At 40.9% G+C, this 25,413-nt stretch overlaps 1 non-coding gene across 1 annotated transcript; it reads right to left on the reverse strand.

Moving 5' to 3' along the window:
- Positions 1-20,845: 20,845 nt before the first annotated feature.
- On the reverse strand, positions 20,846-20,952 carry LOC118483553. The gene has a single exon (XR_004870844.1). It is a non-coding gene; the product is annotated as a small nucleolar RNA R71 (small nucleolar RNA).
- Positions 20,953-25,413: the final 4,461 nt, after the last annotated feature.

Below are 25,413 nucleotides of genomic sequence, written 5' to 3' on the forward strand. Positions count from 1 at the left end.
ATCACAAGTTCCTGAAGATCGCCAAATGAAGGAACCCATATCCGTTCCAGGAAGTAGTAGATATTGTCAAACCGTTGCTCGAACCTCTTCTTGTGTAGCCCTCGTAATCCTTCGGCTTCGATATTTTCTTCCTTTAACGCTTCAATCTGAGCTGAACGAATCCGAGCAGGTAGATCAGAGTGAATAGTAAGCTGTAGGGCACGAACACGCTTCTGCTTTGGTTCCTTGCGACTAAGGGCATCAGCTACAACATTAGCTTTACCCGGATGATACTTGATAGCACACTCATAATCATTAAAAAGCTCGACCCAACGACGTTGCCGCATATTCAATTCCTTCTGGTCGAAGATATGTTGAAGGCTCCTGTGATCGGTATAGATGGTACACTTAGTACCGTACAGGTAATGCCTCCAAATCTTCAACGCAAAGACTACGGCTCCTAACTCCAGGTCGTGTGTCGTATAGTTCTTCTCGTGTACCTTCAACTGTCGAGAGGCATAAGCTATCACCTTGTCTCGCTGCATCAACACACAGCCGAGACCCTGAATAGACGCATCGCAATAAACCACAAAATCTTCAGTACCCTCTGGTAGCGATAAAATCGGCGCGCTGCACAACTTCTGCTTTAAGAGCTGAAAAGCTTCTTCCTGTTTCGACCCCCAAGAATAAACAACTTTCTTTTGAGTCAGGGCGGTGAGGGGTTGAGCAATCTTAGAAAAATCCCGGATAAACCGACGATAATATCCCGCAAGACCAAGAAATTGACGCACCTCCGAAGGATTCTTTGGTGCCGCCCAATTTCGAATAGCATCGATCTTGGCAGGATCCACATGAATACCCATTTCGTTAACGATGTGCCCGAGAAAGTGTACTTCCCGGATCCAGAAGTCACACTTAGAAGACTTTGCGTACAACTGCTCCTTCCTCAGGAGCTCCAAAATAAGACGAAGATGGCGCTCGTGGTCTTCCTTGTTCTTGGAGTAGATCAATATGTCGTCAATGAAAACGATAACGAAGTCGTCAAGGTAAGGTTTGCACACGCGGTTCATGAGATCCATGAAGACCGCTGGTGCGTTGGTCATCCCAAATGGCATAACCAGAAACTCGTAGTGACCATACCGCGTTCGAAAAGCTGTTCGAGGCACATCCTCCTCTCTAACCCGTACCTGATGATATCCTGATCTCAAGTCAATCTTGGAATAGAAGCTTGACCCTTGCAGCTGGTCAAACAGGTCGTCAATGCGTGGTAAAGGGTAGCGGTTTTTGATTGTCACCTTGTTGAGCTCGCGATAGTCGATGCACATACGAAAAGACCCGTCCTTCTTCTTCACAAATAATACAGGGGCTCCCCAAGGAGAAGAGCTAGGACGAATGAAACCCCTGTCTAGTAACTCTTGAAGTTGATTTGATAATTCCTGCAACTCTCCGGGTGCAAGACGGTATGGAGCACGAGCAATCGGTGCTGCTCCTGGTTGGAGCTCAATCTGAAATTCTACTTGACGATGTGGAGGTAAACCAGGGAGCTCTTCAGGAAAAACATCAGGAAACTCTCGAACAACCGGGAGGTCTTCGAGTTTCCTTTCGTCAGTCTGAGAGTCAGTAATAAGGGCCAAGAGGGAAGGATAGCCCTTACGTAGACAACTTAGAGCCTTCATGGCTGAGATAATACCTACTGTAGCACCGCTACGATGACCCTGAACCGATAAAGATTCACCACTAGCAAGAGGAATACGAACGACTTTCTCCTTGCAGAGAATTTCCGCCTGATATTTGGATAACCAATCCATTCCAACAACTACATCGAACCTTCCGAGAGTGACAGGGAGTAGGTCAATGTCAAATACTTGACCTAAAAGATCTAACTTGCAACCCATGAGGACATGAGACGCTTCAATAGTTTTACCATTTGCTATTTCCACTACATGCTTAACAACAAGAGGCGTAGGGCTCAATCCTAGACGACTACTGAACCCCGTAGACACATAACTCCAATCGGCGCCCGAATCAAATAATATAGAAGCATAAACACCATTAACAGAGAACGTACCAGTAACTACATTGCCGTCGTTCCGAGCTTCACCAGCTCCAATAGTAAATCCACGCCCACGCGCCACGTTGCCCCCATTGTTCCCACCATTGCTCCCTGCGTTGTTACCACCTGTATTCTGTTTCAATTGCGGGCAATCCCGCTTCATATGCCCCTCAGCCCCACACTGATAACATCCTTTTCTAGACCCCTGACTCTGCTGAGATTGCTGCCCTTGCTGTCTCTGATTCGGCTGAGTCTGCTGCTGCTGCTGGTGTTTTGGCTGAGGAGCCCTACAATCCTTGGCCTCATGGCCTACCTTGTCGCACCTGCGACAAACTCGTTCACACTGCCCATAATGATGAAACCCACATTTGCTACGCTGAGGCTTCTTTCCCACATAAGGTCTCTGATTTTGATTCACTGAGGATGATTGGCTAAAGCTGCGAGTACTGCCAGTGTCTGTCTTCTTTTGGGGCTGAACCGAGTTGGACGCCTTGTCCATATCACCCCACTTGCGTTTACTATCAGTGACAGGAGTAGTGGCTGTGGTGGTGGCAGTAGTAGCTTTAGAAACACGCGGTGGCAGTGAGTTGCTTTCCACCTCCTGATCAATAATCTTGTGAGTCAACCGGACAATCTGGGTTAAGTTATTGAGGTTTGCAGCAGTAACCAAACCCTTCACTCGTGGAGGTAACCCCTTGATGAATAACTCGATCCTTCGAGACATAGGTCGAGACAAATTCGGACACAAGTCAGCCAACTCATACGACCGCTTCACGTACGCTTCAACCTCAGATCCCACCAGTTTCAGATCGTAATACTCGTTCTCTAGCTTCTGTATCTCATCACGAGGGCAGTATTCCTCCCTCATTAATTCCTTGAAGTCGTCCCAAGTAGTAGCGTTTGCTGCATCAATACCCAACAGCTGAACCTGGGCATTCCACCAGGTTAAGGCACCATCCTCAAGCGTGCCTGTCGCATACTTCACGCGGTCCCCCACGGGACAGTTGCACATAGCGAACACTGACTCGGCTTTCTCGAACCACCTCAATAGTCCTACAGCCCCTTCCGTCCCGCTGAAGGTCTGTGGCTTACAATCCATAAACATCTTGAACGTACAGGCAGGCTGGTTGTTCGGGTGCGCTGGGTGAAAGAAGATACAACACATGAGTAAGAGTTGTGTACATGATACAGGATTAAAAGTATTTGGTACAGTTCATACCAGCTTGGTAGGCTGCCAGAGCCTCAGCCACACGTGTGTTTATCAGATTTGTTAACTCAGCCTGAGTCATGTTGATGCTACCACGTCCGTGTCCTCGTCCACTCATGTTTCTATATATGGAAATGAATTTATTTAGGAGTCGAAAACGAGAGAAGTGTCCAGGTTTATCACGTTAAGAGCAATTAACAACCATATTCATACACAAACAGGGAAGAACCCCTCTTACACTCGTTAAGCCTCATTGGGATTTGCATGCACCACGCGTTATTATTATGTGTGCACCCATGATAATAAGGCGGTTTGCATGCTCCTCTCGATGCTTCTTAACTTATGTTTGAAGTTTCTCCCACCCCAATCAACACAAAACATGCACTACCAACAAGATTAGGATTTACTAGATGCAAGTGTTATGTTACCCTATCAATGTGTCATGATGCCTACCATGTCGTATCGTGCATGCTATAAATATAGTTACGTTCACTAGGCATATAAAGCATAAGCTAACGAGAAACGAACCTTGCAGTCTGAAGCTGAGTGTCATGGTCATCGTTTGGATCAATTCGGTTATAGTCCAGTTTTAAGAAAACATTTTAAAACCGAGTTCTCTATAACCAGTGGCTCTGATACCAAACTGTCACACCCCCAAATTACCACCTAGGGTATATCCCTATTGGAGGTGCAACGATCCAACAAGAGCCACCAATCATATCAAACACACAAGTTATAATGTATTAAAATACTCAATTGAAAGAAATGTATCGTTTGAAAAGTTAAACCAAAACCAAAGTATTAAGCGGAAGCATAAAAGTATAAATGTGTAAATGTATCGAAACCAAATCAATGTAATTGTTTATCATGACCACAACTACTCCAGCAGCATCAGACGGCAAGTTCCCAAGTTCCTTCAATAATTACCTACAAGCATGTAAACAAGTGTGTCAGACTACACTGGTGAGTTCAAGGTTTGTGTTTGTTTACCAAGTTGTATTACCGATCATGTGAGTAAAACAGTTTACAAGACGATATGTTGTTTGTTGTTATGATGTTTGATGTTTCGATGTTGTTATTACTCGATTACCGAATGGCCATATGATATGTGATTGCCAACCCCAATGCCTCTATCAAAGCATTGGTCATGTTTTAAGGTAATTAGTTCACGCCCGTTCTCCTCGAACGTCGTGAGGGTGCCAAACCTAATAGCGCTATCAACTAATAACCCCCGTTGCCCTACAAGCAACGACCCGGTAGATGTAGTGGTCTTACAATGATAGAAAACGGAGTACGATAACCAACATCCCATTACACATGCATTCCCCCTTGGAATGTTACCCGTTATCCCTTCCCTGGGATCCATGCTTGAGAAAGAGCAATGAACTCACCTTAGATTTGCTCGGTAAGATTAATTACACGCTTAACAGAAATGATCAATCGAATCCTATGATAGTTGCACATACAGTCAGTTCGCATACAAGCTTAGTGCGTATTGTTTCACACGTATTCATCAGATAGCGCACTCGTATTAAACAGGTTGTGCAAGTGGTATCAGTCAATCAACAGAGTCCATGTCTCACGAAAACATTTATCAATTCATAACATCTAAACTGTTACACGCATTAAATCACAAGCATTACCCAACACATTGCAACTACTCACAAAACAATTCGGCCTAACCATTTAATCCAAACCCAAACCAATATACCGTGGCCCATAACTAAACACATGATTACATTATTCTGCAACCCAACAACCGTTACTGAATATATTTTAACCCGAGGCCCAACCCGTATTGTCCTAGGTGCGGCCCAACACTCAAACAGTCCCCACACAGCCATTAACTTACCAGCCTAGCCTAATAGATGTTAAGCCTGATTTCACACAACCGTTTAATGCAATCCAGCAACAGTAATTAGCGGCCCAATAGCTAACACATAACCCATCTGATATGTTTATCCAATCCCAACCACATCCCTTATACTAGTGGACCATTAACCCTCGTGCAGCCCAATACATGTGTAAGTGGGCCGGTGCTTTGGTGCGATCCACTAAGACCTTCGGTCCGGGTTCAGTGTATAATGTTATGGTTTTAATTAATGGTTGATTTTTTTTTTATTTTAAACCGGCAATTGAGTATTATACTAACAGAAGTTAAGGGATTAGCATCATGTTTCACATCCACAACATCTTGATCAATTAGTTATCAACTAAATTTCATGAACTTTTAATCATAACAAAGTCTGAATTAAGCACATAACAATTATCATCTAGACAAATAGTCCTAACCAATTCTCACAATTATCCCTCTTGTCAATCGACCAGATCAACTAACACAATTTATCATAAATATTCCTAAATCATGTTAAATCTTCTATTTTCACGTGTCTTATCACAATTAGTTTTTCATATAATCAAACAATTAGTTTCATCATCATCATCGCTAATGTCTTGTCTATTCTGACATGATATTTAGGATGCACATGGGTTTGGCCGACACTAACTGATATATATCAAATACCATCATCCAATTTAATTAATGCCTTTGACTAAAGTATGCACATGAATTCAAGATACAATTAAATCATGCACAGAACCTATACAACATATAGCTTGCATACATACGAACATAATTGACACATATGAAATAAAGATTCATCCAATATGATTTTACTAACCCGGACAAGTTTGATCGGTAGGCTGAAAGTCTCGAAGGTGGGGGTTATCTTGTGCCGTGCGTAGAAGGTATGAAAGGGTGGAGGTTTGTTTTAGTTTATAAGCTAATCCAGATCCTAATGCTAGAGCAATACGTATTCAAATAAGCTAATAGGAGTATTGAACAAGTAATGGGCTCAAGACCAATCGCCTAATTAAAACAATAAGAAGGGGCCGGTTACACTTCCTTGGCCGATATGGGCTGAAGCCCAAATAATTGCATGTTTCTTATAAGCAGGCTTTATGTATTAGCATGGAAAGGGATTGGACCGAGTATAAAACTAACAGATAAATGAATTGGGCCAAGTTGTATATATATAATGAATATGGTGACGGCCCAAGGCCCAATGGTACATGCCACAAATACGGCCCACATTCACAAGTATATATATTATTCGAGTTGTCGTTCGATAAAATGTAAGCTTAACGGAGTTAGATTATCTAACACATTGAAGAAGGAATAGATAACGGAACGTTAGAATCGCAAGATTAAACATTACTAACCTTGGAATTTCGAATTGTCACATATCATCTCTTCATGTTTTGTTGATTCACTCATTCATGTCTTTACGGTCTATATAAAGCATGTTAACTGCCTGAAAGGGGGTTAGAAGGGTGGTTTGGGTAAAGTTCTTACCTCGTTCAGTGTATAGATCCTGCGAGGACTTGATTCAAAGTTATTAGGACTTCCTTTGAGGCAGATAGCATCAAATCGGGAAGTAAGAAAGGGGCTTGAATCCCTTATAAATAAATTACTATTAAAACTTTAAACCGGCCTTGTAGGACTGTATCCCTGTTGACTCAGACCAATATGGCCGAGGATAGTGTTGCCTCCAAAAGAGGGACATGCCACATTTTGCATTAATAACTTACTTAATTATCTTTCAATATTCCGGCCTTGCAGGACTGTATCCCTCCTGACTCAGACCAATATGGTCGAGTGTAGCGTTGCCTCCAAAAGAGGGACATGCCATTGTAACTAAGATAATCTCTTAAAAAACCCAAAGTGCGGAAATCATTAAAGGATACGCAAAAGATAAGTCAGAACTAAATGATTCTATCTTGTCTATTTGTTCCTTTTATTATTTTAGTTTCTTTCTTTATTTTAAGTATTAAAAATATTTTCTCAAAATTTGGTTAGATTAGACGTTGACGATATTCCAGTATTAAAAGCTCTCGTGTCCTTGGATAACCTTGGTATCTTACCATCATTATACTACGCCAACGATGGGTGCACTTGCCATAACATGTTGTAGAGAGTGATAGTATTATATCGTATTTTATAAATTTAAAGCTTGATAAACGAGTAAAAAGTGCTTAAAAATATATTAAAAATCATGCACACCTCATGACAATTGCTTATATTCGTACGGGTATTAATGGTACTAATAATGTTACTTTTTAGAATGGAATAAAGGTGCAGGGAAGTTATTGTTGGCTTTTGAAAGTTTGTTGTCAGGGTGCCAGGATTGAATTCAGAAGGTTAATTGAATGGATTGTATATGTAGATAGAATGCGACATGGTCATTTAATTACATATGTTCAGTTTATTATGTCACTAAATGTTAACGATGTGGATGTGTATGGTGACTACATGTTACACGGGTCGTCCTTATGGAATACAAAGTGGTGAAGATCGAGTCAGAGCATGGATTGTACGGGAGTTAAATCTTGTGGATTTGTAAACATAGGTTATGTTTTACCTTTTAAATAAAAATGAAGGACATAATACTTGTAAAGGGGTTATCCCAAATGGTTTGCAAGCATGTTATAATGTTTATAAAGAAATAAATTTTATGGTTCGTAACTTCCGTTGCGAGTTTTCTCTTAAAACAGTCTAGGGTCTTACAGCTGGCTCCATTACTAGTTGATTTTAAAGTTTAAAAATAGAGGTTTTCATTCATATAATTTAATGAAAATCTTGATTTTAGTCCCCAATATTTATGTACATTCCGTGCCTCTAGAACTTTAATTTATCCTTGGGTATAAAGTAGGCAATAAAATTTCCATATTAAACCCACCACCGATGGGTGACACCCGAAGAAGGCCAAAATGAATTTTAGCATCGCAACAACCTGAATCCTAACATGTTTTGTAGTTTATATCCACCCAGATAGTATCTTGTTTTTCGGCCAAAAAAATCCACGAAGATAATATCTAACACCTGTTAGTTTTTTAAGTGAACATAAAACTCAAATAAATCAATTGTTTAATTGAATTAGATTTACTTCATGATTGGTGTTATTGAATGCTTCTCCTGGTTGTCATTTTCCTCTCCAACCAGCGCACTAGATGCTTGTCGACATCGCTAAAACTTACTAATTCTGACCATATTCCTATTAATCACACTCATTTTCATTTGAAGATATTGATAAACACACATACAAGAAACAAAAGCCCTGTAATCTAGACTAATAACATATGTCCCATATTGAAAATAACATGTAAAGTACCAAAACATGTAATTTTGGCTTTGCATTGATCAATGCACGAGTATGCAAAATGCTGGATTTTGTCGTCATGGAAAATGGAGCTTATTATTTTTTTTTGGTATCTTCTTTCCCATGCATCACAAGGATAAAAAGTTGGACACATATCACAAGGGGGAATTCTCCATTGGCAATGGAAACCTCTTGCCCCTCCATAGCTTAGACAAGTCAATCTCTTGGGGGTCGTTTGGCTCATGAAATCCCTTGTAATTGGAATTGGAATTGGAATTGGAATTGGAATTGCGTTGTTTCCATAAAAATAATCATGTTTGGTTGAAACATGATGGAAATGGAATTAGAATGATTTCCTTCAATCAATAGAATTTAATGTAACACCCCGCCTTTCCAAAGTCAAAGTACAAGTCAAAGTCAAAGGAAGAAAAAATTGCTAATTGCGATCTGTCACTCCTTGCTTAATTATTGATTGTACTTCTTGGCTTGTGATAGAATGTTTTAATTTGTGTATTTTAGTTGTATTATGTGGAGTATCTGTACTAATCGCAGTTTAATCGCACGTTAATCGCTAATCGACTTATCGCTTTCCATTTATGTGTTGTGGATATTACGTGTGTGTGCCATTTGTGCATGCTTAAATTATGTTTGTAGTGATTATCCAAAGACGCAATCGCAACTCTATCGCATTCGCAATCTAATCGCAAACGCTAAACGCAAGGTTATTGTGAGGATGTATGTTAGTTAGATTATTTATGTAACTATTGTTTAATACTATCGCATCGCTTACTCGCAGCGCATCGCAACGCTCAACGCACGAAACAAAACATCGAAACGCAACTCGCCGGAGACGTCCGAACGAATGACCATTCGATCAAGTGGTCATCCGTACGAATGACCATCTGATCGGATGGCCATCCGATCGGACTGCCTTCCGATTCCTCACACCTGCACCGCCTTTCCTTATTTGTCACCTATAAATAGCACCTATCACATCACAAACAGTGATGTGACAGCTCTGGTGCGACCCTTCAACTTCTCAGCCCATTTTCTCTCGATTTCTCGTGATTCTTGTAAGTTTGCAACTCAAATCTTGTACATCTAACATCTACACACACTCCTTCATCTTTTTCACCAACAAATCTTCACTTTTAACCATGAAATCAGCTGATTTGAGATGTTCTAGGATGATGTCATCGTGGGATTCGTATGAACTTCAAGATTTGATAACATTCCACAAGAACAACCCAGATCTGAAGGATTTCAACATGTTTAATCACTGATTTCGCAATAATCTAAAACATTTTCAAGATTAAAAACGATTGAAAGATGATTTCTTCACTTTCTTTCAACTCTTTTACACTCATGCACTCAAAACCGATAGAATCGGAGCCCATTCGGGCCTTCTACTTATTCCTTAGTGAAGTGTCGATCTGGGAACTGAATCCTATCAAAGAGACAACCGATTCACGGGTTGAACATGAACAACCGTCAAGAACAGCTAATTGATCGGACAGGGGTGATTCCCACCTCGATCGGACGACTCGGACTTGATGGGTTTCCGTTGTTTAACAAGTTGTCATACCATCTCGATCAAACTGCAAACTTTCTAAACTTAACAAAATTTTAAAAGTTTCAAAATGAGCAAGTCACCAAACGGACTACCGTCCGATCGGATTGCCATCCGATCGAACGACATTCCGATCGGATGACTTGTGGTCTCAACACTTAAACTCTTTACAGATTTTCAAAGATAATCAGTTTCCAACGGATAGTCATCCTGTAACATCCTGCTTGTTCGTACTTTCCATTTATAGCAAGTCTTGTGTGTATTACTATTTTTGGAAGTCTTGTGTTCTTGTAATCGTTCTTTCTTTGTAATAGTTGTAAAATCCAAGACTTGGATCATAAATAAAACTCGTATTTTGTTAAATTCATGTTGTACATACTTTACACATGCTCATATATTCAATTTCATGAAGCAATTGATGCTTAATCGTAATTCTTGGAAACTATGTGCTAAACTTGCAAATATGTGAAACTTATGCATAAAACGTCTTTTGAACGTATACGAAACTTGATTACAACATTCATACACTTAATCATACTTGGTTTATGTTCCTCATACTTAATTTACCTTTATGCTATGCTTTTATGGCGAAAACAGTCCCTAAAACACCTTAAAACCCTAATTAGCAAACTTAAGGGGCCAAATTGTAATTAAATGAAAATTCAACCTTATCCCTTGTTTCCAGCTGCGAAGACCACCTCTTGGTCCTTTGCGGGCCACGAACAAGCCCCCAGATCAGTTCCCTCTTTTCATTTCACGATTTTGAGCAGGATTTGAATTTATTTTGAGTTTAAACGGGTTTTGGGCATTAAATACACAACTAACACCCACCCTAATCCTTCCCTATATAAACCCAAGCTTTCCCAAGCCCATTTCACTTTACAAACATCCTCACAACTCTCTCAGATCACCAAAATCGTTGCTGCAAACACAAATTCGGACAGAAGCATCCTTCTTCACTAAAGTAAGCATAACTCACTCGTTTCTTGTCCGTTTTAGCTCATTCTTTTTCCTATGTGCTTGGATTGACCTTAGCTTCGATTCCATGGATTTTCCACAGTAAATAATTCCCTGGAACTTCGGCAAAAAGGCTCCAAAGTTCACTGTTCATTTCTGATTTCATCTAATCTTTACTAAACCTGTTCAACTTGAGTCTAACTCATCTCAAACCTATGTCCTTATGCTTATAACCACTTCTATGGTTAGTTAGGCTTAAAAACAAGGTTGAGACATTCAAAATTAGAGGTTAAACCTCATATACATTCTGTTTTGTTTAGGGTTTTTAATCCACAAGTAATGTTTAAGTCCAAGACTTAATGTAGGTGTGATTATGGACTAACTTGGGTTGTCCAACATAAAATCCCACATTGCTTGTTGATTTCTTATAGTGTAGTTGTTTATATTCTTGTATTATTCATAGTTCATGACCCTCCTTGTATGTTTTTACATCAAGTGTAGTGGTGAACACTTAGAGGTACCTAAATGGAAGACTTCTCTTCCTACCTCCTACATGACTTCCGTGAAACTTAGAGGTACCTAAATGGAGATTTAATCTTCTACCTCATGCTTGACTATTGGACATAATAATACATATCATACTTATATATATACTATTCAATATTCGAACCCTTGATGGTGAACTTGTGTTCATTCATCAAAGTGTTAGAATAACATCATCTAAGACATAAGACTTGTTACGATTCTAATGAGTATACTACTCATGAAAGCATTAACCCTTGGGGTTTCATAGTGTCAAAAAAAGTACTTTGTGTCAAAGGATGATTACTTTCGTATACATATGTTCTTGTGTTTTAGTTTCCTAAATCCTTAATCTACCGTTAGTCTCCGTTACTCATACACTTTGTTTCTTTGCGTAGAAGGACTTGGTGTTCCAATCTCCCACAACAACTCACTCGCGGATTCACAAGTAGAAGACTTGCAAAACCGTGAGTATACTCGCAAACCCCCTTTTTATGTTTACAACTTTTGGGGTGTAACATGTTAAATTATTAAATCACACTTAAACTTTAAACTTTATACTTGCACGAAAACAATCCTTATACATGAATGCTATGTTGTTATACTTTGATGCTTATACTTGGGTGATTCTTATGTGATACTTTAGTCATTAGCTTGTATGAGCCTCCATTTAACATGTTTAGCGCTATAGGAGTAACACACCACCCGTGAACGAGAGGTCATGTTGAATTATATCATTTTGCGTAAACAGAGGGTTGACTAGAAATATTGCATGCATTGTATGATGCTCTTGTATAAACTAAGTTGCCATGTGGATTCGTTTTAAACTTTTAAACTTATACTTATACTTATTCTTAAACTTATATACTCGCCTTTGCTTTTGCATTGAATGGTATTTTAAACATGTTACAGGTTGAGGATTAATGATGTTATGAAATGGATTAGCAATGATGCCTAGATACTCACTTAGACGTTTAGGCTTAAAGTGTTGTATCAAATTTTGTTATGTTTATGTTATGAACAATGTTGTTATTTGAATTTTCCTTGTAATATTTGACAATTTGGTTATGAACGAAAATGGTTGAATTAAATATTGTCACAAATAGTGTTCTGAAGTCTCTTATAATCTCGAACTAGTCCCACTCCGGTGATTCCGCCATTGGTTGGGGTGTGACAGATTGGTATCAGAGCCATAACTATAGGGAATTAGGTAGAATTGCCATGTTCGACCTAGTCTATAGTAGGAACCATATTTTGACCATTCTTGATTCTTGCTTAAAATGTTATTCTTCCTATTTTGCTCCTTTCTCTTCTTTTTGGTCTTAATATTTACATAATCTCTTTCCTAAGACATTTTACACAATACACTTGAAGACTTGAAGGCACTCTTATTACAAAAGAGACGAGTTTACCAAAATAGGCATGAAACCCACAATTTGGTGAACGACTCTCATTCCGCTTATTCTTATTTTTTTTTGCACGAAATTTGGCCATTTAGCTAGGAGTGAAATCCACATCTAAATGGTAAATTTCCAATTCAAACTCTAGTGGACCCTCGTCATAGTGTCGAAATTATATTTTGACCGATGAGTACTAACCACATTAGGGTACGAAATCGTCAAGTTAGGGGTGAAACCCGCACCTTGTCGATTGAGTCCCATTCCTCGATTTTCGTTCTTGCCAAAGTGTCGATTGTTTCAATCGATTAGAGACGTGTAGTAACTGGAAGGGTAAGATACCGTTAATTGCTTCTCGACGAGAGTATCATACCTATAGGCCAAAGCACGTTTCTCTAATTCGAAAGGGCTCTCGATTCACTTTGGAATAGTCGACGTTTCTCTACCCGAAACAATCCTATGTTTTATGAGCCTCTCTTTTATGTGATTCAATTTATATGTGATTTTATACTTGTTACCTCGTTCATTTCAAAACCGTTACACAATTCGCACATCTCGCGCAATCAAAAACAATAATAATTCTCGTGAACAAATTAAATTTATACTCTTTTACGCATTCATACGTGTTTATACTTGTTGAATACTTGTTAAATTCATGCAAATTGTGTGAACCATACGTGATACATCATGCTTACATGCTTAAACTTGCAAACTTATTTTGAATTTATGATCAAGTCTCATCCTTTCCTTCTCTTTCGATCCTTTAGATGTCGTCCAACGCATCCAAGAAGCTCCAATAAAAGAAGGGTTCTAGCTCAAAATCAATGTCGAAAAAGGATTGTATGAAGTTCATGGCTGCGCAAATGGCTAAGGTCATCCCTGATATCGTTAGCAAAATCAATCCTGACTCACCGCATGGCTCTGTCGATTCAAAGGCGGAAAAACCCAAATCGACCTTCTAATTCAAGCAATTTATGGCTTGTAAACCCTTGGAGTTTACTGGCAAAGATGGCGCTACTGCCATGATGAATTGGTTTGACGCGATTGAACTTACTTTCTTGCAAAGTGGCTGTCCTGATGAGCTAAGAACCTTGAATGCAACTATGGTTTTCCGTTCAAGGGCACTCGAATGGTGGACCACCGAACGCAACAAGAGGGGAAACGATGTTGCACATGCCATGCCTTGGGACGAACTTAAACAGCTTATGAAGGATCATTTCTGCCCCCCTCATGAACTCCAAAAGTTGGAGAACGAATTTTAGAACCTAACGCAAAAGGGGAGCGACATGGATGGTCTGATTACACGCTTTAAACAACTAAGTATCCTCTGTCCTGGATAAGTCGACTCCGTCCCCAAAACCATAGCCAAGTTCATCTGTTGTGTTGCACCTTCCTTGACTAACCATGTTGCCTCTGCTTGCCCTAAAACCATAGAGGAAGCCATTAGCATAGCCACTGAACTCAACAACAATTGCGTCCTTCATGGAACCTATGACAAGGTTTCGACGAAGTGTGCGCATCAAGCCGTCACTGATACCACTGATACTACCACTGCTGTTGAACCTTCATCCTCCCAACCAAAGAAAAACCGTGGCAAGAAGCGGAAGGCTTCAAGCCAAAATTGTGCGGTCGTCACTCCGCCAAACCCTCAACCTTTACAAGCAGTAGCTGTCGTTACCCCCGCAAACACCAAACTACCAAAACAAGCCTACACTGGATCTCACCCCCAGTGTACTACCTGTTTGTACCATCATCCTACCAGCACACCGTGCCACAAATGCGCCCGCTGTCATAGGTTTGGGCATTTTGCCGACCGATGCCGCTACATCCCTCAACCCCAAAACAACCAGAACCAAGCTCTTGTTGGCAACCCTACTCCTAATCAGGTTCAACCTCAAGCTGTTCCTGTGCGAGCATGCTTCAAGTGTGGTGATCTCAATCACTTAGCTAACATGTGTCCTCAGCTTAATCAACCTCAGCAGCAACAACAACAGCAACAACAACAAGCTCAACATCCCGCTAGAGGCCGAGCTTCTCTCCTCACTACTGCTCAAGCTCAAAACGCGAACGATGTCATTACTGGTACGTTTCTTGTGAACCATGTTTATGCTTCTTGTCTATTTGATACTGGTGCGGATAAAAGTTTTGTGTCGTTAGAATTCGAACCTTTACTTATGTGTAAACGCTCTAAGTTGCCAAAATCTTTCGCTGTCGAAGTCGCTAATGGTAAATCCGTTGCTGTCGATTTCGTTCTTTCCAATTGTTCCTTGATTCTTGACGACCATACTTTCTCGATCAATCTTATACCTATGCAAATGGGTAGCTTTGACATCATTGTAGGCATGGACTGGCTTAGGCGAGTTCGTACTGAAGTCATTTGTTCCGAAAAGTTCATCCGCCTCCCTCTTCCAAACGGTGATTCTCTACACGTGTATGGCGAGAAACCTTCTCAAGGTCTCAAGCTTATGTCGTGTATCTAAGCAAATAAATGCTTACGCAAGGGTACCTTCGCCTTTCTCGCCCACATTGTGGAAAAGAAGGACAAAGGCCCAAGCATAAGCGGCGTTCCCGTCGTACGTGATTTTCCTGATGTGTTTCCCGACGATCTTCCTGGTCTGCCTCCTACTCGTTCTGTCGACTTTCGTATCGATTTAGTGCCTGGCGCTACGCCCGTCACTAAGTCTCCTTACCGTTTAGCACCCTCTGAGATGCAAGAGCTCTTGAGTCAACTTCAAGAGCTTCTTGATAAAGGCTTTATACGCCCTAGTACTTCTCCTTGGGGCGCTCCCGTTTTGTTCGTCAAAAAGAAAGATGGGTCATTCCGTATGTGTATTGACTATTGTGAGCTCAACAAGCTTACTGTCAAAAACTGATACCCTCTTCCTCGCATCGATGACCTCTTCGATTAATTGCAAGGCGCGACCTGCTTTTCAAAAATCGATCTTCGTTCTGGGTACCATCAACTTCGAGTCCTTGAAGAAGATGTACCTAAAACCGCCTTTTGTACGCGTTATGGTCATTACGAGTTTGTGGTAATGCCCTTTGGTTTGACCAACGCACATGCTGTTTTCATGGATTTGATGAACCGCATGTGCAAAGCGTACTTGGACCGTTTTGTGATCGTTTTCATCGACGATATTCTTATCTATTCCAAGACACAAGACGAGCACGAGCGACACTTGCGTCTTATCCTTCAACTTCTTCGTACTGAACGTCTATACGCCAAATTCTCCAAGTGCGAATTTTGGTTAAAAGAGGTTCAATTCCTTGGTCATACCGTCAACAAACTTGGCATTCACGTTGACCCCGCTAAAATCGAAGCTGTGAAGAACTGGATCGCACCTAAATCTCCGTCTGAAATTCGTTCTTTCCTTGGTCTTGCTGGTTATTATCGTCGTTTTATCTCCAACTTCTCGAAGATCGTTGTTCCTTTGACTTCTTTGACTCGAAAAGAGAAACCTTTTGTTTGGGGTCCCGAACAAGAGGAATCTTTTCAAACGCTCAATGAGATGCTTTGTAATGCTCCTATCCTCGCGCTTCCTGATGGAAACGACAACTTCGTCGTGTATTGCGATGCTTCAAACCTTGGCCTTGGTTGTGTCCTTATGCAACGCGACAAGGTTATCGCTTACGCGTCGAGGCAACTCAAGATACATGAGAAAAACTATACTACTCTCGACCTTGAACTTGGCGCAGTTGTTTTTGCGTTGAAGATTTGGCGACACTACCTTTATGGTACTAAGTGTGTAGTCTTCACCGACCATAAGAGCCTTCAACATATCTTCGACCAAAAGGAACTAAACATGCGTCAACGTCGTTGGGTGGAACTGTTAAATGACTACGACTGCGAAATCAAATACTATCCAGGTAAAGCGAATGTAGTAGCCGACGCTCTTAGTCGTAAAACTCATGTCAAGAGTATCCGTTGTTTCCAACTCGTCCATGATCTTCAGAACCGCATACGTGACGCTCAATATTCATCTGTTAACGAGGGTAACCTCTACGACGAGATGCGATGTGTTGCTGAAGACAGCCTCACAACCAAATCCGATGGTATTCAGTACTATCTCGATCAAATCTGGATTCCCAATCGTGGTAACCTTCGAGAGTTCCTGATGAAGGAGGCACATCACACGAAATAATCTATTCACCATGGTACCGACAAGATGTACCATGATATGCGTGCATCCTATTGGTGGTCTGGAATGAAGAAGGATATAGCCACTTTCGTCTCGAAATATCTCACATGTTCAAAACTGAAAGCTGAGCATCAACGTCCCTCTGGTCTGCTCGAACAACCAGAAATCCCTGTCTAGAAATGGGAGAGTATTGCCATGGAATTTATCACTAAGCTCACTCGTACGTCTTCTGGTCATGACAGTATTTGGGTGATCGTTGATCGATTAACCAAATCAGCTCATTTTCCTCCCATTCGTGGAGATTTCAAAGTCGAGAAATTGGCTAGAATCTACACTGATGAGATCATCTGTCGTCATGGTATCCCCATTGACATCATTTCCGATTGTGATGCTCGTTTTACGTCTCGTCTTTGGCAAACCTTTCAATCTGCTATGGGTACTGTTCTTAACCTTAGCACCACTTTCCATCCTCAGACAGATGGTCAAACCGAGTGTACTATCCAAACATTAGAGGATATGCTTCGTTCGTGCGTAATAGATTTTGGTGGCAACTGGGATTCACACTTGCCGTTGATCGAATTCTCGTACAACAACAGCTATCACGTGAGTATTCAAATGGCACCTTTTGAAGCATTGTATGGTCGCAAGTGTCGTTCGCCTATTTGTTGGCACGAGATTGGTGAAGTTCAAATCACTGGTCCCGAGCTCATACAAGAGACGATGGACAAAATATTACCGGTTCGAGACAACTTACTGAAAGCCAGGAGCCGATAAAAGAGTTACGCCGATAAGCGTTGCAAGCCTTTGGAATTCGAGACAGGTGACTTCGTGCTTCTCAAGGTATCCCCTTGGAAGGGCGTGGTTCGATTTGGCAAGAAAGGGAAACTCGCACCTCGCTACGTTGGTCCTTTCAAGATCCTCGAAAGGATTGGCAAGGTTGCATATACACTGGACCCGCCTGAAGAACTCAACAATGTACACCCTGTCTTCCACGTGTCCAACTTGAAGAAGTGTCTAGCTGATGAAGGACTACACGTTCCTCTCGAGGACTTGCAAGACAATGAAACCCTTCACTTCGTGGAAAAGCCGGTCGAAATCATGGACCGAGGAGTCAAGCAACTGAGGCGCAGTCGAATTCCTATCGTCAAGGTTCGATGGGAAGGAAAACATGGCGCTAAATTTACTTGCGAACTTGATGTGCACAAAATGAAACATATAAATTACATCAATTAAGGCATAAAACTAACCCTTTTTAGTACTAATGTTGGAAAAAGAGTGTTTTTGTCTTCCTTTTGTATTTTCAGGATTAAATGAGCTCAAACAAACAAAAGCAGCAAAAAGGCAGCTAAATCTAACATAAATACAAGAAAAGGAACAAACGTGGAATGTCCGACCCCCTGACAACATCTTCCCAAGCAAAAACAAGTAAACAGAAGGCTGAACACGCCCCGTGCTCAATGAGCACGGGGGCGTGCCCATGTGTCAGCAGAAAAGACAAAGTTGTAGAAGCTTCTATCGCCCACCACGGGGTCGTACTCAGCGGACACGGGGCCGTGGTCAACTCTTAGATTCACAGAATCTGAGGAAATCTTGATAATACAGATACGCTTCTGCATACGGGGTCGTGCTCAGCGGACACGGGGGCGTGGTCAACCAATACAGCCAAACTGCAATTAATGAAGAAAGAGAAGAGGGATGGACACGGGGCCGTGCCCAATGGATACGGGGCCGTGCCCGAGCTTCTGTTCAGCCTATAAATAGGAGTGCTTGGATCACTTGCAACTCATCCCTTGGCACACCACCTCTCTCACATTTCACCCACCACCCACCACCATCACAACACCATCATCCACCACCAGCATCCATTGTCCATCATAGAGTGTGTGAGTCGTCTCAGGATCCAAGATTGATCATAAGAGTTCTTGACAATCAAAGGCCATGTTTGCCTAAGTCTCTTACATCACTTGTTGAAGACAAGTGTTTAGTGTAATACTTTTTATTTTTAATCTTTTCGCACGTTTTATTTGGTTATGTATTAATGACTTTAATAACTAGTTTCTTATGTTGAAGGTGATTATTCCTTATCGTTTGTCTGTGGTGTCTTGGCATTATTTTACTGTCTATATAAAATAAAAGATTTTCACCATTCATATCTCCACGGTCTATATGGAGATATGTTGGCTACCTGGTTGGGGGTTAAGGTAACGGTTTGGTTAGAGTCTTGCCATTGTTCAGTGTATAGATCCTGCAAAGGACCTGGGTCAAATTTAGTAGGACCTCCTTCAATACCCACTAGTATTGGATGGCGGGGGTCCAAACTCTTTGATCCCCTCATATGTAAGCTACTATTAAAACTTTAACCCGGCTACTTAGGACTGTATCTCTGCTGACTCAGACTACTTAGCCGAGGGTAACGTCACCTTCAAAAGAGGGGCCTACCACATTATGCATTAATAACTTAATTAATTATCTTTCAATAATCCGACCCTTTAGGATTGTATCCTTGCTGACTCAAGCTACTGGGTTGAGGGTAACGTCACCTTCAAAAGAGGGGCCTACTACAATAACTAAGATAATCTCTTAAAAAGTGCAAAAGTGCGGAAATAATCAAAGGTTACACTATACACGAGTCGGATCCAAGTGATTCATCTTGTCTATCTGTTTTTACTTTTATTTTTATTTTTCAGCATTTTAGTTAGTTTTATTTTTCCAGTTTAAAACCTTTTTCTAACTTTTTGATTTGGTTAGACGTTGAGGATAAACTGGTACTAAAAGCTCTTGTGTCCTTGGACGACCTCGGTATCTTACCAACACTATACTACGTCCACGATGGGTGCACTTGCCCATATGTGTGTTTAGTGTTAGTAAATATCGTGTTTTATAAATTTAAAACTTGGCTAAAAAAAGTGTAAACGAGCTTAAAATATATATAAAAACCTATAACACACGACACGCATCAAGTTTTTGGCGCCGCTGCCGGGGACACAAGGATTTTAAGAAAGTTAGGAATCAACGGCCAAATCGTTTTTTTATATTTTTTTTCTGTTTTTTAGGATTTTTTGTAATTTTCAGCTTCTGCAGAGTTCAGCACGGGTCGTGCCTGGTCGGACACGGGCCGTGCCCATTATGGTTACTGGCAGTTTTTATTTTCCGAGTTACAGAGAGTTGAACACAGGGCCGTGTCGGTGCAATACGGGGCCGTGTCGAACTCCCAAGTAACAGGAATCCGAAAAACAATCACTGTATCTCCGACCACGGGCCGTGTTCAGCTGAACACGGGGCCGTGGTGAAGCTTCTGACCAACGTTTTTTTTTCTTTCTATTGCAAGACTAGGAACCCAGGCGCCACATCTGAACTTTCCACGTAGTGTATGAGCTCCAGTTCTAGTAGAGATGTAAAAGAACCCCTAGACGAACCCGAACGCTTTCTAAGAAAAAGACTTAAAGCTAAAAAGCAAGAGAAAGTTTCGGGGGACCCACTTCCAATGTTGGACCAATGTACCCTCATGGATTACCTACGACCCACCGTAGGTAATCTTGGCGCCGCTATCAATGCACCAAATGTCTAAGCCAAGAACTTCGAACTTCGGCCACATTTGATACAAATGCTTCAAAACTCTGCGACCTTCCATGGGCTTGCGGACGAGGATCCCCATCTACATATTACTAATTTCTTAGAAATATGTGATACCTTTCGGATCAATGGAGCATCAAACGACGCCATCCGCCTTCGAATGTTTCCATTTTCGCTAAAAGACCGAGCTAAGGCTTGGCTTAATGCCCTCCCAGTTGGCTCAGTAAACACCTGGGATGAACTGGCCCAAAAGTTTTTATATAAGTATTTCCCTCCTGCTAAAACGGCTAAACTAATGACTGAAATTAATACATATTCACAAGAGGATGGGGATTCCTTATATGAAACTTGGGAAAGGTTCAACTAGCTACTAAGAAAGTGTCCTCATCAAGGTCTTGCGGTTTGGCAACAAGTATCCACTTTCTACAATGGGTTGTTGCCACACACAAGACAAACACTTGACTCTAGCTCTGGGGGACTTTTAGGTAATCGTCGCCCAAATGAATATATACTCAAATTGAGGAAATTGCTCAAACCAGTTTTCAGTGGCACACCCCCTGAGGCAATAAATCTATTGCCCCGGGCGCCCATAAGGTTGATGAAAGCACTTCTTTACAAGCCCAAATCGAGGCCCTTTCTTCAAAAATAAAAAAGCTAGAAATGACAAAAACAGCTTCGGTCATGGCTTGTGAAGGGTGTGGTGGGCCACATGAAAATTGGAGTTGTATGAAAGAAATAGATGATCAAACAGACTCGGTAAACTACATTGATAATAGACCTAGGCCATCGGGTCCCCCAACGGGTACCTACAACCAAGGGTGGCGTAACCACCCTAACCTTGGTTGGAGAGACCCCGGAAATGGTAGTAACCAACAAAATTCAAACCAACGAACAAACTTTCAACAACCAAGAATCAAGTCACAAAATTTCTCTCAACAACAAGGTGGACGAGAAAGGCTTGAAGATACTATATCTCACCTCATCTCCGACACCAAAAAGAAAAACTCGGATCCATTTCAACAATTGGAGTCGAATTTTAGAAATCAACAAGCTAGTATTCAAGACGTTGAAAAACAATTAAATCAAATAGCTCAGAATTTCTCCGAGAGACCATAAGGCGCGTTACCAAGTAATACCGAAACCAACCCAAAAGCACAAGTACATCTTATCACCTTAAGAAACCGTACCGTGGGTCCCGAAGAGGCTCCATTACCGCCATCTGAAAGAAGCCAATCGAGCCAAGCCACGACTCCACCCACGCCCCAACAAGAGAAGGCTTTTCCACCAACTCAAGAGCCTACTAAGACTCCTACAGTTCCATACCCCGGTCGGTTAATTCGCCAAAAGATCGACGAGCAATTCGCAAAATTCGAGAGTTTATTAAAACAATTTCATGTTAATATTCCATTTATCGAAGTCCTAACTCAAATGCCTAGGTATTCAAAATTTATTAGGGACATCCTCACCCATAAAAGGAAAATTGAATCATTGTAATTAGTTAATTTAGGCGAAGAGTGCTCAGCCTTACTACTCAACAAACTCCCACAAAAGAAGCTTGACCCTGGAAGCTTCACAATTCCTTGCTCGATTGGGAAATCCCCCATTTGTAATGCACTAGCCGATCTCGGGGCAAGCATCAACCTCATGCCCTCATCAATGTTCAACCGGCTCGGCTTAGGAAAAACAAGCCCTACAAAAATAAGTATACAACTTGCCGATAGATCCGTCAAATATCCACAAGGTGTTGCCGAAAATCTATTGGTCAAAGTCGGCGAATTTGTCTTTCCGGCCGACTTTGTCATACTAGATATGGATGAAGATGCCGAAGTACCACTCATCCTAGGGAGGCCATTCCTAGCTACGGCCCAAGAAGTGGTAGATATGAATGATGGAACACTAACATTGCGGATTGGGGATGAGGAAATGAAGTTTGTAGTTGGAAAAAAGAGTAGAAGACGAAGACCCGGTCAACTACATGAAGGTCATTGACTCAAGTTTGGATGATGCTCTTCGACGGTGTAGCATGGGATGCAAAACATCCCACTTGGGTAACATATGATCAGGCTTTGAGTTTAGCCAAGGACCATTATAAATGTGGCGCACCCCGGAGGCATTCCGTGGAACTATCCTTAGTTTAGATTAATTTTTATGTTTTCTAGTTTAGTTATAATTTTCAGGAATAAAACACACGCGGGATGGTAAAGGATAACAAGGGAAACTTGCACCAGCGCCCCATGCACGAAAACAGGACGTCCCGAAAGATTTTTCTTCATTACAGCAGGTTCAGCACGGGCCGTGCCCGCCCAACACAGCCCCGTGCTGCACAATCTGCAAGAAATACCCAGTTCAGGTAACTGGACATGGGGCGTGCTCACTGAACACGCCCCCGTGCCCAGGCTTCTGTTTCTTTTTAAACTTGTGTTACTGGCGATCTGAACACGGGGCCGTGTCCAGACGCCCAGTAACATCAATTTTTGCTTTTTTACACCGTTTACACATTCAATCAACCTAAAAACTTATTTTTGGGACACATTGAGGACAATGTGTAATTCAAGTGTGTGGGGGGGGGATGCTAAAACTTGAATTTTTGCAAGTCCTAATCACAAGCCTTACACAAAACTCTATTGGAACCGCTAATCACCCCAAATGTTTTTCAAAAATTTTCATTTTTTACTTGTCTTAGTTTAAGTTGGAAATTACAAGCTTTAAAAGGTTATGTTTTTACAAATTTACAACTGATATCGTCGTGATAAAAAGATCCAACATAAGAAAATTTTGAAAACGGCATAACAAGTTTAGTTAAAATTTGATTATATATACTTGATCACATAAAAACCCATTCCCACAAAAGTGAGTTTTGAGCCTTTATTGAGCAAACAAATACATATCCTTAAAACTAAATGCTCATTTTTCGTTTCTTGTGTGAATAGCCGCTTGGTTCTTATGACTCTAGAACTTGCCACGACGATACATTCCCGGTCCTAACCAACTTAAACCTGAGTAAGTAAATGATAGAGGCATTAAGACTAACCCTTTTTTCATTTCTACACCATTATTTTCTTTTTTTTAACCACCTACCCAAAATCCCCCTAGTTAACCCCTTTGAGCCTAAACCTTTTCATTTCTTGACCCAAAACAAACACCCTTTTACCCACCAAAACCCTTTTTTCATTTTTAACCCTTTATTTTAGTAACAAGGCTCGGTTTTCTTATGACTTGCATGAAAAAAATAAAAAAATAAAAATAAAAATAAAAATAAAAATAAAAAAATAAAAATAAAAATTTTATGATGATGATGAAGCCAAAAGAAATAAACAAACAAATAATAACTTTGTTTGAAAGAAATGCTTCATCAAAATAAAGAATTATGAAAAATAAAAAGTCCTCCGAAAAACCGATGCTTTTTACGCCTTTCGCCCTTTTTACTAACCAGTAACCCAACCACCCACCTTTAGCCCAAGCCTAACCCTTCACCCCAAAAGTCCTGTTGATATTTACAAAGGTGTATAGTTAAAAAGGAGGAAGATTGATTGCTTGGCAAGCTTATGGTAGAAGTAAGTTCCATGCCGCTCTCGAGTGAATCACTAAAAATACATCTTCGGCCGAGTGTTGAGTGATCCCCCGTGAGGTATGTGAACTTGTATATAAATGGAATTTTAAAAAGGCATGTTATGCCCTAATAAGTAATTTATCTTATGAAATGTTTTTAATAAATCATGATGAATAGGATTGTAAATAAATAAAAATAAAACCTAATAAAAATCTTGGAAACCCGACACTCTATGACAAGCCCAAAAACCTTCTCTTCAACCCATTCCATTTGGGAGTGTAAAGCCACATTATAAAGAGTTTTTCTTGAGGACAAGCAAAGATTCAAGTATGGGGGTATTTGATGTGCACAAAATGCAACAAATAAATTACATCAATTAAGGCATAAAACTAACCCCTTTTTAGTACTAATGTTGGAAAAAGTGTGTTTTTGTCTTCCTTTTGTATTTTCAGGATTAAATGAGCTCAAATAAACAAAAGAAGCAAAAAGGCAGCTAAATCTAACATAAATACAAGCAAAGGAACAAACGTGGAATGCCCGACCCCCTGACAGCATCTTCCCAAGTAAACAGAAGGCTGAACACGCCCCGTGCTCAATGAGCACGGGGGTGTGCCCAAGTGTCAGCAGAAAAGACAAAGTTGTATAAGCTTCTATCGCCCACCACGGGGTCGTGCTCAGCGGACACGGGGCCGTGGTCAACTCTTAGATTCGCATAATCTGAGGAAATCTTGATAGTACAGATACGCTTCTGCACACGGGGTCATGCTCAGCGGACACAGGGGCGTGGTCAACCAATACAGCCAAATTGCAATTAATGAAGAAAGAGAAGAGGGATGGACACGGGGCCATGCCCGAGCTTCTGTTCAGCCTATAAATAGGAGTGCTTGGATCACTTTGCAACTCATCTCTAGGCACACCACCTTTCACATTTCACCCACCACCATCACAACACCATCATCCACCACCATCATCCATTGTCCATCATAGAGTGTGTGAGTCGTCTCGGGATCCAAGATTGATCGTAAGAGTTCTTGACAATCAAAGGCCATGTTTGCCTAAGTCTCTTACATCATTTGGTGATGACAAGTGTTTAGTGTAATACTTTTTATTTTTAATCTTTTCGCATGTTTTATTTGGTTATGTATTAATGACTTTAATAACTAGTTTCTTATGTTGAAGGTGATTATTCCTTATCGTTTGTCCGTGGTGTCTTGGCATTATTTTACTGTCTATATAAAATAAAAGATTTTCACCATTCATATCTCCACGGTCTATATGGAGATATGTTGGCTACCTGGTCGGGGGTT

The sequence above is a fragment of the Helianthus annuus genome, chromosome 10 (assembly GCF_002127325.2).
Source record: "Helianthus annuus cultivar XRQ/B chromosome 10, HanXRQr2.0-SUNRISE, whole genome shotgun sequence".
NCBI lineage: Eukaryota > Viridiplantae > Streptophyta > Magnoliopsida > Asterales > Asteraceae > Helianthus > Helianthus annuus.